The 10,610-nt window shown below is 37.0% G+C and overlaps 1 long non-coding RNA gene across 2 annotated transcripts; it reads right to left on the bottom strand.

Annotated features, from left to right (window-relative positions):
- Positions 1-3,939: 3,939 nt before the first annotated feature.
- LOC118443067 (uncharacterized) lies at positions 3,940-8,105 on the bottom strand. Of its 2 annotated transcripts, XR_004838568.2 has the most exons (4): positions 7,334-8,105; positions 7,036-7,191; positions 4,992-5,066; positions 3,940-4,690 (listed from the first exon to the last, which is right to left on the bottom strand). It is a non-coding gene; the product is annotated as an uncharacterized LOC118443067 (long non-coding RNA). The 2 variants fall into 2 exon arrangements; XR_014982094.1 differs by lacking the exons at positions 7,036-7,191; positions 7,334-8,105 and adding an exon at positions 6,271-6,499.
- Between the last annotated feature and the right edge of the window lie 2,505 nt (positions 8,106-10,610).

The following is a 10,610-nucleotide window of genomic DNA, read 5'->3' as shown; positions in this document are numbered from 1 at the left end:
ATGTACTACTGTGCTATATCACATCTTTTCTTCACTTTTGAAATTTTTCCACGTTTTGCAAATATATGACTAATAAATGCCAAGGTAGTATCAATTCTGAAGCTGGTAAATATTGATCATCACCTATTTCAATTCTTATATCTTTTTTATTGTATACAATCGATTCTTCGATTAATAAAAACTGACTAATCTCGACTAAACACAGGATGTTTATCAATCCTTTCTAATCCTTAACATAAAGTATTGATTGGTGTTATTATTTTTGGAACAAGTGTTGATCTTCCAAAGAACGTTTCTTTTCATAAAACTTCGTTCTTATGCTACCCTGATTAGGAGTGTCGACCATCTATTTCCAATTGATCCGATTATGATAGAGCTGATCCCGACCATTCCATCTGTTCTTATTGTTCAATAGCTACCGTAGTTGCTACTGTGTCAACTGTCATAAAATGTCATAATATGGAACAATGATAGACAAGGCGAATCTTTTTTAACAATGGATCGGAATCAAATAAAAAATTTTGTATTTATCAGCCGTCAGTCAAATATTTGAATTGATTAATTTGAAAAATAAAAACAAATTCTATATTTAATTCTTTAGTAGTCAAAAAAAAAACAAAAAAAAACAAAATAAGAATTAAACAATGCAATTTGATTTAAAACTATTGGGAAATTTGCTACTGCTTTTAAGATAATAATATATATAATATATAATATTCTATAACAGAATTGTTTAAACAACTTTACATCAGCAAATAAATAAATTTCCCATACATTTTGAGATTCTATCAGTAATGGAATATAGATAAATAATAACATTCTACAAATCTAGGAAATAATTTAAAGATTTTTTTGTGCTTTACAAATATTTGAAATCCCAATTTCTTTTATATAATTAATAAAACTATAGTTAAACTTTTTTCATAGTGACCCACAGGTCACGGGATTGCCAATCGCTGATCTAATATATCGACCGCTGTATTATATCTAATTTCCGATTCTAAATTCCATATGCAGTACCAGGTGTTTATATTGGATTAACTCATTGCAGTAAGTTTTTATATTATATCTCATTTATATTCTTTTACATTTATTATTATTATTTTTCTATATTTTTTTATTAATCAAGTTTATTATACCTTGCTCGATCATCGAGATCTAATTTATAATTCTGTTCTGCAACTCTAGGAACTGCCAGGAGCATTGAAAACCTATCTTTAACAGTAAAGAAAAACACCCGTCACAGAATATATGGACAACTTTATTGGAATTGTGATTCCTTTCACGCTCTTTGACATAATACTATGAGACGTCTTATCCGTGAAGCATGAAAAAGAAGTTAAGAGTGATAGTCGATCGACAGGAACAAAGTAGCAATTTTCCTGTTACAGTCACGTTTCATATAATTCTTTTTTCTTTTTTCTTCATTCCTTTACATTATTATCAAATGTGGTATAACACGTTGAACTTATTCACAAACGACGCGAATGGTGAACTACATTCCCAGTCGTCGTGGCAGTAGCTTTCGTCGTCAACAAAATGCTGACCTCCGATCATATATCAAACACCGCCTACGGTGAGCTCGTACCATAAAAAGAATAAAAGCTTTCTTATTTTCTCGTGGTCATGGCCGCCCGCTTTGATATACGATACATTTGTACCGTGTCGGGCAAAAGCCTTCGAAAAGCCGATCATCCAGCATAACAGCATTTTTATGCCAAAGTGCCCTATGCGACCGACGAGAATTGACAGAATTCGAAAAACAGCTGACATGCCACGATAGAAAGGTAACCATCGTTCTTTCCAATTTCTAAGTCACCTCCACAAAATCCTTCTCCCTTTTCTTTTTCATCGGTTTAAATAACCTCAACCAAATACGTTCGCTTCTACGAAAAAGGAAACTAATAAATCGCTGCTCCGTTGGCGATCATTTTCAACGTCCAATCGAAAATACATATGTACATAATTGCATCTTTCTTTCTTCTCTTTTCCTTTTTCTCTTATACGATGCAGCTGTTCGCTAACTTAACCATTAAGCGTCGGTTCGCGTAGACCATTCTTGCGCAAAAGTAGTAAAACTAATGTATGCCTAACGATAGTATGAATCATAGGTAATTTCTCGCGATCGGCCGAGATAATTCAAGCTGATCGCGTTAGTCAGTGTCAATGGATAACGTCGTGATCGAGCGTGGCGAACGAAGTTGTAATCACGATACCAATACCGCTGTCAGCTGCTGAGACTACATATGTATGTACATCAGGTGGCGGAGAAGTTACGTTCATCGATTCGTACATATGTATGTAAGTATGTATCTACGTTACTATATATCGTTTCAACATTTTAGGTTGCTTTACTTCTTTTACTAAATTCACGATTTCTTTCTATGTCGACGTACGATTAAAATACCGTTACTAAAACCATTACGAAAATTATGCAAGACGTTGAAACAGATTTTATGGATAAAAGACACGAGTCGTAAGTTTTGTACCTATATACATTCATACACAGAACGATTGTAATCGACGTTCACTTCTTCCCGGAGGTAGCAGTAACGTTGAACTACAAATTACATTCTGTAACAAATTACCTCATAATGTACTTATGTCGTTATAACTAAGAAAAATTTTACCGTCCCTTTCAAACCTCTCTCGTTTCTTTTTCTTATCCTTCAACATCAATGATGATACATGACATTAAGATACAATTTGTTATTTTACGCGATGCCTCGAACAAGTAGAGCGTCTCTATCCACTCGTCGAGAATATGAAAGAAAAAAGCAAAAAAAAAAAAGAAAGAGAAAGAAAAATCAGCATGATCGAACACATCGATCATATGGCATCGAAACTTTTTTCGAATTCCCGAGATAGACGAAGAAGGTATACAGAAAGAAAGAGAGAACCTCAACTAACTGGTAATTCCTTCGAAGCAGTCTTCGACTTTTTTGGATTTCATCGAGCTCTCCGGCTCGAGGTAAGGAACGTCGAATCGGCGAAAGAATCCGCGACAGAGCGGCATCTGTGACGGATATGCGGTACGGGCCGCCTATCCGCGGCATCTTAACGGCAAGAGCCGCGTCGTTATGGGCACGACGTTGACGGACGGCTCTCTTACGCACGCTTGACGGGAAACACAAATTGTAGGCGCAGCTGCGCCGATAGTAATCAAGAAACACGCTAGGTAGCAAAGTAGAGTGGCCGGATAATAATCCTACCTCTCCCTTCATCTTCTATCTCTCACTCTCTCTTTCTCTCTCTCTCCCTCACACACATTATGCGTCTTTTTTCTCTCGGTTACAAGTCTTATACGCACGATAGGCGTTATGCAGACATGCAGGAGACATCGAGAGAAAATGTGAGACAAAGATCGAGAGAGAGAGAGAGAGAGAGAGAGAGAGAGAGAAGGAGAAGACAGAGAGACAGGAGATGAAACAGGACATGGCTTCACAGGAAAATGATGTTGATACAGGTCGATACCTGTCATCCGTTGGCCGATCTACTGTCAAGATTGTTCGTAGCTTGGGATACTCCTCGCTTTATACGAATAGTCTGACGTTCGTGTGCGTAGTACCTCGCTAGGATGGAGTCCGGCCACGGTCGTGACAGTGACATACTATGGTAAGCCTGCAAAATGTACCGCGAAATGCGCCCCAAGACGAAAACCTTTTAGCCTCCTGACAATAGATGTGAATACCGTGACGGCGAAAGAAATAGAAAAATAATCTGACGAGTGCACAGTGATTTCTTGAAAAATATTTCTTGTGCGATATCAAAAATACACAGAATTGACTATTTCGTTCTAATCCATGTGAAGAAAATAAGAAAAAATATTAATTTGCAATCGCAACTTACGTTTGGTTTAAATCGCATACCAAAGAAACGACTAAATTCTTAAGCGTTAAAATCACTTAAAATACCTACCACTATGGTTATGTAAAAAAAAGAAGTTCTAACGACGAATTAAAGGTTGCAACACTCTAAGCGATGCACACTTGGAATAATCTTTTTAAGTACGTCTGGTTACTTGCCATAATTATAAACGCATACGACGTGCTTTCCACGCTTGCATTCCATGAGTGTCATTGTCGTTAGTGTAACATAGACGTCTCTTCCACCCCTCCATTCCTTCCCTTTCTACTGATGTCGGCCTATGTTCCCCTCTCTTCTTCTTCTCTCTCTCACACACTCTCTCTCTCTCTCTCTCACTCCCTCATCCTCCTTCATCGTCGAGCTGCTGCCCTCTGCCAGAGCTTCAAGGCGGACGCATTAATTTGCCGAGGCGTGCCTAATTCTATGTGACACGCTCTTTCGTTTGCCTTCGCTCATTCTCACTTCCCTTCCCCTGTCCACATCGTTTTCTCTTTCTCTCTCTCTCTCTCTCTCTCTCTCTCTCTCTCTCTCTCTCTCTCTATGAGTCAACGGTATTAAAGCGACAAGTTTACATGCTGAAGCTACCTAACCACCGACGTGCGTATACATACGCGAGACTTTGTTATCGTGGAATCATCGCAGGCGTATCTCAAACGAAATTCCATTCCCACTCGTGATTGCGAATCTAATTTTATCATGCTTTCGTAGAAACGACGTTGATCCTTCCTTGGATATGCGCTGAGCTATTACGTTTCTGCATGCTCGTTGATTCGCTGGTTTTACGATTTACGTAAACTTACGTCAAGTTTGGATATCACTTTTTCTGCAATTTAACAGATGTACATTATTTTATAAAATATTTTTATTTCACGTTTCTTAGAAGGTAGAAAATTATTGTACCTCTTTCTTTTTCTTAAGTTCGTTCATACAAAATCTATATATATATATATATATATATATATATATATATATATATATATTTTCACGCATAGGTAATACATATGTGATCGTTTATAAAAATTTCATGAAAAATTGATCATTGAAGATTACAGAAAATATACTTTGAAAGGATTGCGTTAGAGAATATAAAGATTGATATTTTGAGCGAAGGGATTTTTTTTTACCTCTTTCCTCTTACGACACTCATTCATTGTCCTCCTGCCAACAAGTACACCGGCCTTGAAACGCGAGTCATCGACCTAGACACAAGACAAAACTCATCCCACAACGCGTTACGATTTTGATAAGACGGAATAATAGAGCACGTAGACATTAGAATGTTAATTAATTTCATATTTCGCCACAATAGCTTTAATTTCGTTATGTTTACAAAATGTGTACAAGCGTTTACTTGTCAGTCAGTCACCCAGTCATTCAGTCACTCATGCAGCCAGCCAGCCAGCCAGCCAGTCAGTCAGTCAGTCAGTCAGTCAGTCAGTCAGTCAGTCAGTCAGTCAGTCAGTCAGTCAGTCAGTCAGTCAGTCAGTCAGTCAGTCAGTCCAGTCAGTTAGTTAGTTGACAAGATAGGAGAGACAATTGTGCTTCGTGGTTAAAGGGAACACCAACTACTGAGTAGAGATCGTAAGAGATATTATTTATGCAACGGATGTACCTTCGAAACTCTTTCAATTGGTAAAGTTCTAAAATAGAATGTTAATAAACTATATTCTATAGAATGAAAAATAACTCTCTGGAACGTTTTATTATCTAGAAATCTATTTCTTTTGTCAAACCCTACACATCATTTTCTATCTCTTAGATTACATACATATGTTCTATACAAATTATACTTTTTTTCTCTATAATTGAAAATGAAATAGATTCACAATAATTTAAACGAGGTAGAAGCAATTCTATAGAAAAAAATAAAAAAATAAAAATAATGATCTAATTTCTAAAACGATAATAATAACAGTTGGAATTATTTACTTGATCATATATTATATTAGAAATATTTTATAATACTCTTTAAAAAATTTTTATTGTTATCAATATCTATAGGTACAAATCTATCATAAGTTAAATATCATTTTGTTATTATTCAAATAGTAATTTGTTAAGATTAACACGACCATAGATTGATTTGGATCGCATAATTAGGTGGATCGATTGAGGCCGTTTATTGGAGTTCGAAGAAGTCCACCTTTCGCGCCAAGAATCTCGAGGCACGCAACCGTTCACAAATGATCTATCTTGCATGTCTTGCCAAGAAACATAGAAAATACATATTAATGAGTTGTTGAGTAGTCATCCGTAGAAGAGAAAATAAATATAGCATTTAAAATTGCTTGATAAAAAAAAAAAGTTATGGAATAAGAGAAAGGTCCTTCCTCGAACGAACTACAAATCCAATTCAAATTCCGTTCTAAACGCTATCAATAAAACTGTGCCGGCTACTCGTACATTGTTCTAAATCGCCCTCGGAGCAGCGAGTCCGCCGGCTATATCGGCTTTATGCCAGCGTGAAGCAGCCAACTATACGCCGCGCAAGGAAACACAAACTTTATACGTTACGGCGAAACTACCGCATCGGGGGGAACAAAAGACTTTCACAGAGACATTACGAAAGAGGAAAATATGTGGGCACACCGGTATGGTGGCTCGTAAAGTGGAAACGCGCAGGAGCTCGCCGACGGGCAACCTAAAGAGACTAAGAGAAAGAGAGAGAAGCCTACGCGAGAAAACGTTGCCGCGTAGCCTTTTTCTCTGAATTTTGCTAAATTAAACGCGGGCGACGCGGCTTATCGCGACTCAACTATCGCGCTTAACCCTTAACGAGGATATTATGCGCGTACGTTGGAACTCGATTATGGCATCGTCGATCAGATTATACCTTAAACCGAACCGTTCCTATGTATTATCTCTTGTAATTTGAATACCTTTGCGTCTGTTATTCGTTGCCGCTCGAACGATTCCATCTCTTGAATTCGAGTGAAATATTAATGAAAATATTATACTCGAGATGAAATTGGATTGCTATGGGATAAGGGGATAGGGGCAGATGAATTTATGTGAAATTGAATTAACAATTAGATATGCTCGTTAAAATGTTCTTTTGAAATAATCTTATACGCATTGTTTAGATATATTTTTTAATAAGAGAGATGCAACATTGTTGCCGGTTATGGAAACTTATTTTAAAAGATGAAAAGAGGTAAAAGTACTTACACGATTCCGTAGGGAACTGCCAAGAAGCAAGCGCTAATCGTGCCGATAAACAAACGGATCCGCATCGAGCATAATTTCGCTTTATCGCATGCACCGTTACGTCCTCTTGGCGAATGAAAGAACGGAGATAAAACCCGAGTTCTTTTGTGCCGCATCCTATCATAAGAATAGGTAGGGAGAGAACGATGGTTGGGGAGGGTGGATGATGGTAGTGGTTGGGGAAGGCGAAAGAGAAAGATTACATTTATTCGAATCAGAGCGAGATACGATACAAAGGGTTATGTTCTTCATAAAATACCTAGCCCCGTTGCTCCTCGACCTCCTCACGAATATATCCGGCGACATCTTGATATTATCCGGGGAACTTGCCAACTCTTTTATACAGACATTTATTTCCTTGCGTATTTGTTATAGCCAAGTTGCAGTTTCGCAGATTGTGCTACTTAGCTTTTCGACTACCACCCGACTTACCCGTGCTTTTTTTACTTTTTTCCTCGTGTATATTTTCTTTCTTTCCTGCTAGAAGCCTCTTTTCTATTCGACATCGTTTTTTATTTTTATTCCCTCGTATCTTCACTCCTCGTTCGAAGTTAATTTACAAAATGTACGGATCTTTTTAAAACTTCTGAAGAAGTTAGCAAACTATACGAAAGCTCGATGCTTTTTCACTTTAAACGTCATCCGATCGAACGCTTCGATGGAAAATTGATTTACGATACCTTCGCTGCAATCGCTAACGAGCGTAGAAATTAACCTTTAACTACGTATGGAGCGTGATTGCAAAATCGATAACGTGGCCACGTAAAAGAAAATCGAGAAGGAAATCTGGTGCTGTAGGTATGCTCTAGGTATGGGAGTCATCGAGAATGTCAAATTCACAAAAGCGAGCCGCCTTGGTCTTTCATGAGCGACAACGAAGAGCGATGGTGAAATTAGCGAGGTTACTTCCCGACGCCATGTCGCGACCATGACTGGGCAGTCTCGGGTCCGGTGACTGGCTATTGTGCTTCTATACAACCGTCATTAGTCATGACCTTTGTGCAAACGAATGCAAAGATTAGCCGATAGACGTTTGCGTAGGCGACCAGCTGAAGTCCCTCAACAACTGGACTGCCAGCACCTGGAGGAATTACATGGAAAGTAGAAAAAGAGAAAGCAAAGAAGTAGGCGTGTTGAAAGAAAAAAAAGGAAAGAAAGAACATTGTAGTGGGGAGAAACTTGGGAGTGTCTGATGTTGGCCTACTAATGAGATCCTCCATAGGATGTTCATCTTTCATCTCGGACACGTTGACACATTTCTGTCCCTCTTTGAGACGTAGGGAGCAAGACCCACAATTGCCTGAGCATCTGCGTGCCACTCAGTCATTCTTCTTCTTTTTCTTTTTCTTTTTCTCTTCGTTTTTCTTCGCTTTTCGTGAAAAAAAAAAGAAAAAAAAAAGAAAAAAGAAAGAGACCTATAATTCATCGATATTACTTCACTCTCTTTTAATCTTTTCATTTGTTTTTAAGAAAAGAATTTTCGAAAGTGATTACGTTTTGATTTCGATCATATTTTACAATGATATATTTCGAATCGAATCGGTGTAAAAATAATTTTGATTAATCTTCATAAGGACATCTTATGAAGATTATAAAGAGATATTATAAAAATAGAAAGGAATAAATTACGAATTCATATTTAATATCATATTAATTATGAAGATCGATTAAAAAAGATTTTAAGAAAAATGTTTCCTAAGGAACGTTACTTTCATTATATTTTTCATAATATTTTCTTAGGTCTCATTCAGAGAAGTAACACAATCGGTTAGAGATTTTTCTTTCTTACTGTATGCGGCCCGTCATCGTCAATAAATTAAAAGGCGATAACCAAACGGTAGGACGATGTCATGCGTCTTTGTTCAAACACAACGATAACCACGACGACCACGACCACGACGATGACGACGATGTCGGTGCTCGATGGCAGTCGAAGAAATCGTTATACGCGGACTGTCCTTTCATGCGGTTTGAATTATTACGCACGGCCTCGACGATATATGAGAAACTGACGCAAGCTATAGTGTAACGCGAAACAGTAGCGTACCGCGCGCTATACATGATCGTAAATTATTCGCTGTCGAGCGAGCATTCAACGCCGGGAACGCTCGCACGCTACGTTACGTTCTTGGGCTTGCTCTCCAGGGGCACGGCTAAAAATGTCACGACCATTAACGTGACTTCAAATTCGACCGGCCTTTTCTAATCCTAAGCGTGTTCTAAACTTCGATCGTGAGATAATTGCTTTTTTTTCCTTTTTTCTTTTTTTATCTTTTTAAAGTCCTCCAATAAATTATCAAACGAAACAAGATGTTCCTATCCTTATCGTAATACTTCGAAATTTAATATGTCATTATATCATTTTTCTTTGTTCAATCTTATAATGATACATGATTACATAAAGAATAATTATATAAGTTCGAAACTCGGATAGAAAATGAAAGATTTTATCACAATTAGTAATATCAGAAATTAGTCGATATTCGTTAATAATTTTTTTTTTTTTTTTTTATTATTATTAAGGCTCTATGAGTAAATTGCAAAATTGTAGTTAATTATATACAAGGATTTTTTTTTCAAATCTTTTTATAGATAAGAATGATAAATAAAGGTATTTTTATCTTTAAGAAATTCTTATCTATAATGAAAGATGTACAAGAACTGAGGACAAATTGTACTTAATTATACTAAAAATTTCTTGAAATGCTTTAATAAAATTCCTTCCTTTGAAAAATATTTTACAGCTAATCAAAATATTTTACAGCTAATCAAAATACTTCGATTTTTCATAATGGTTTTTTATAATGGCTATTTGCTTCTTTTATAAGATCGAATGTAATGCAAAACTCGAGAAGCATTTGAAACGATCTCTTGTTTCTCGTCGTTCATCGCCAACTCGGTAGGCGCGTCTTCATGGAAATACATACACTTGGGTATTGGCTTACGCGTATCTACTCGAGTCCATACTGAAAAGAAATGCGCGTTCTCGCGAAGATGCACCTGTCGCTCTTCTGAAAACGACTGAAATCGTCTAATGGCTTTGTTTGCTCGAAGACGAGTCAACCACTCGACGATAAACTCTTTCTTTTTCGTCTTCGTCCTATCAACTCCATCGTTCTTTTCCCACTCTTCTTCTCTCTTAACTCCGTCTCTCCATCACTCCTTCAGACGATTTACTCGATGAAGAAACACTAATACAGTCTCGTAGCTTGATATTATCCCGCGATTCTCGTTGAGACCGACCGTGGATAACTCGGAATTTATTATATCGCTCGACGACAATTTAGGTGTTCTGTAGAAGTTTAAAATCTTACGATCGTAAATTAGATTGTATAGCAATTAAGTTAATGTTCAGGGTTGATGGGCTATATGTCAGGTCTATAAACTCGAAAACGACTTGGAGGAACCAACCATTCGGGTGTTTCTACATCTTCAAAATACATTCGCATAAATGTTATGATCCTACGAATTTAAATAAACTTTCTGATCTAATCGATGGATACTTTTTCGATTTAAAATATATTATCGATAATGAA

The sequence above is a fragment of the Vespa mandarinia genome, chromosome 4 (assembly GCF_050613455.1).
Source record: "Vespa mandarinia isolate Hongniang chromosome 4, ASM5061345v1, whole genome shotgun sequence".
Classification (NCBI taxonomy): Eukaryota; Metazoa; Arthropoda; class Insecta; order Hymenoptera; family Vespidae; genus Vespa; species Vespa mandarinia.
The sequence above is the reverse complement of the archived record's forward strand: the minus strand, read 5'-3'. Positions and strand labels throughout refer to the sequence as shown.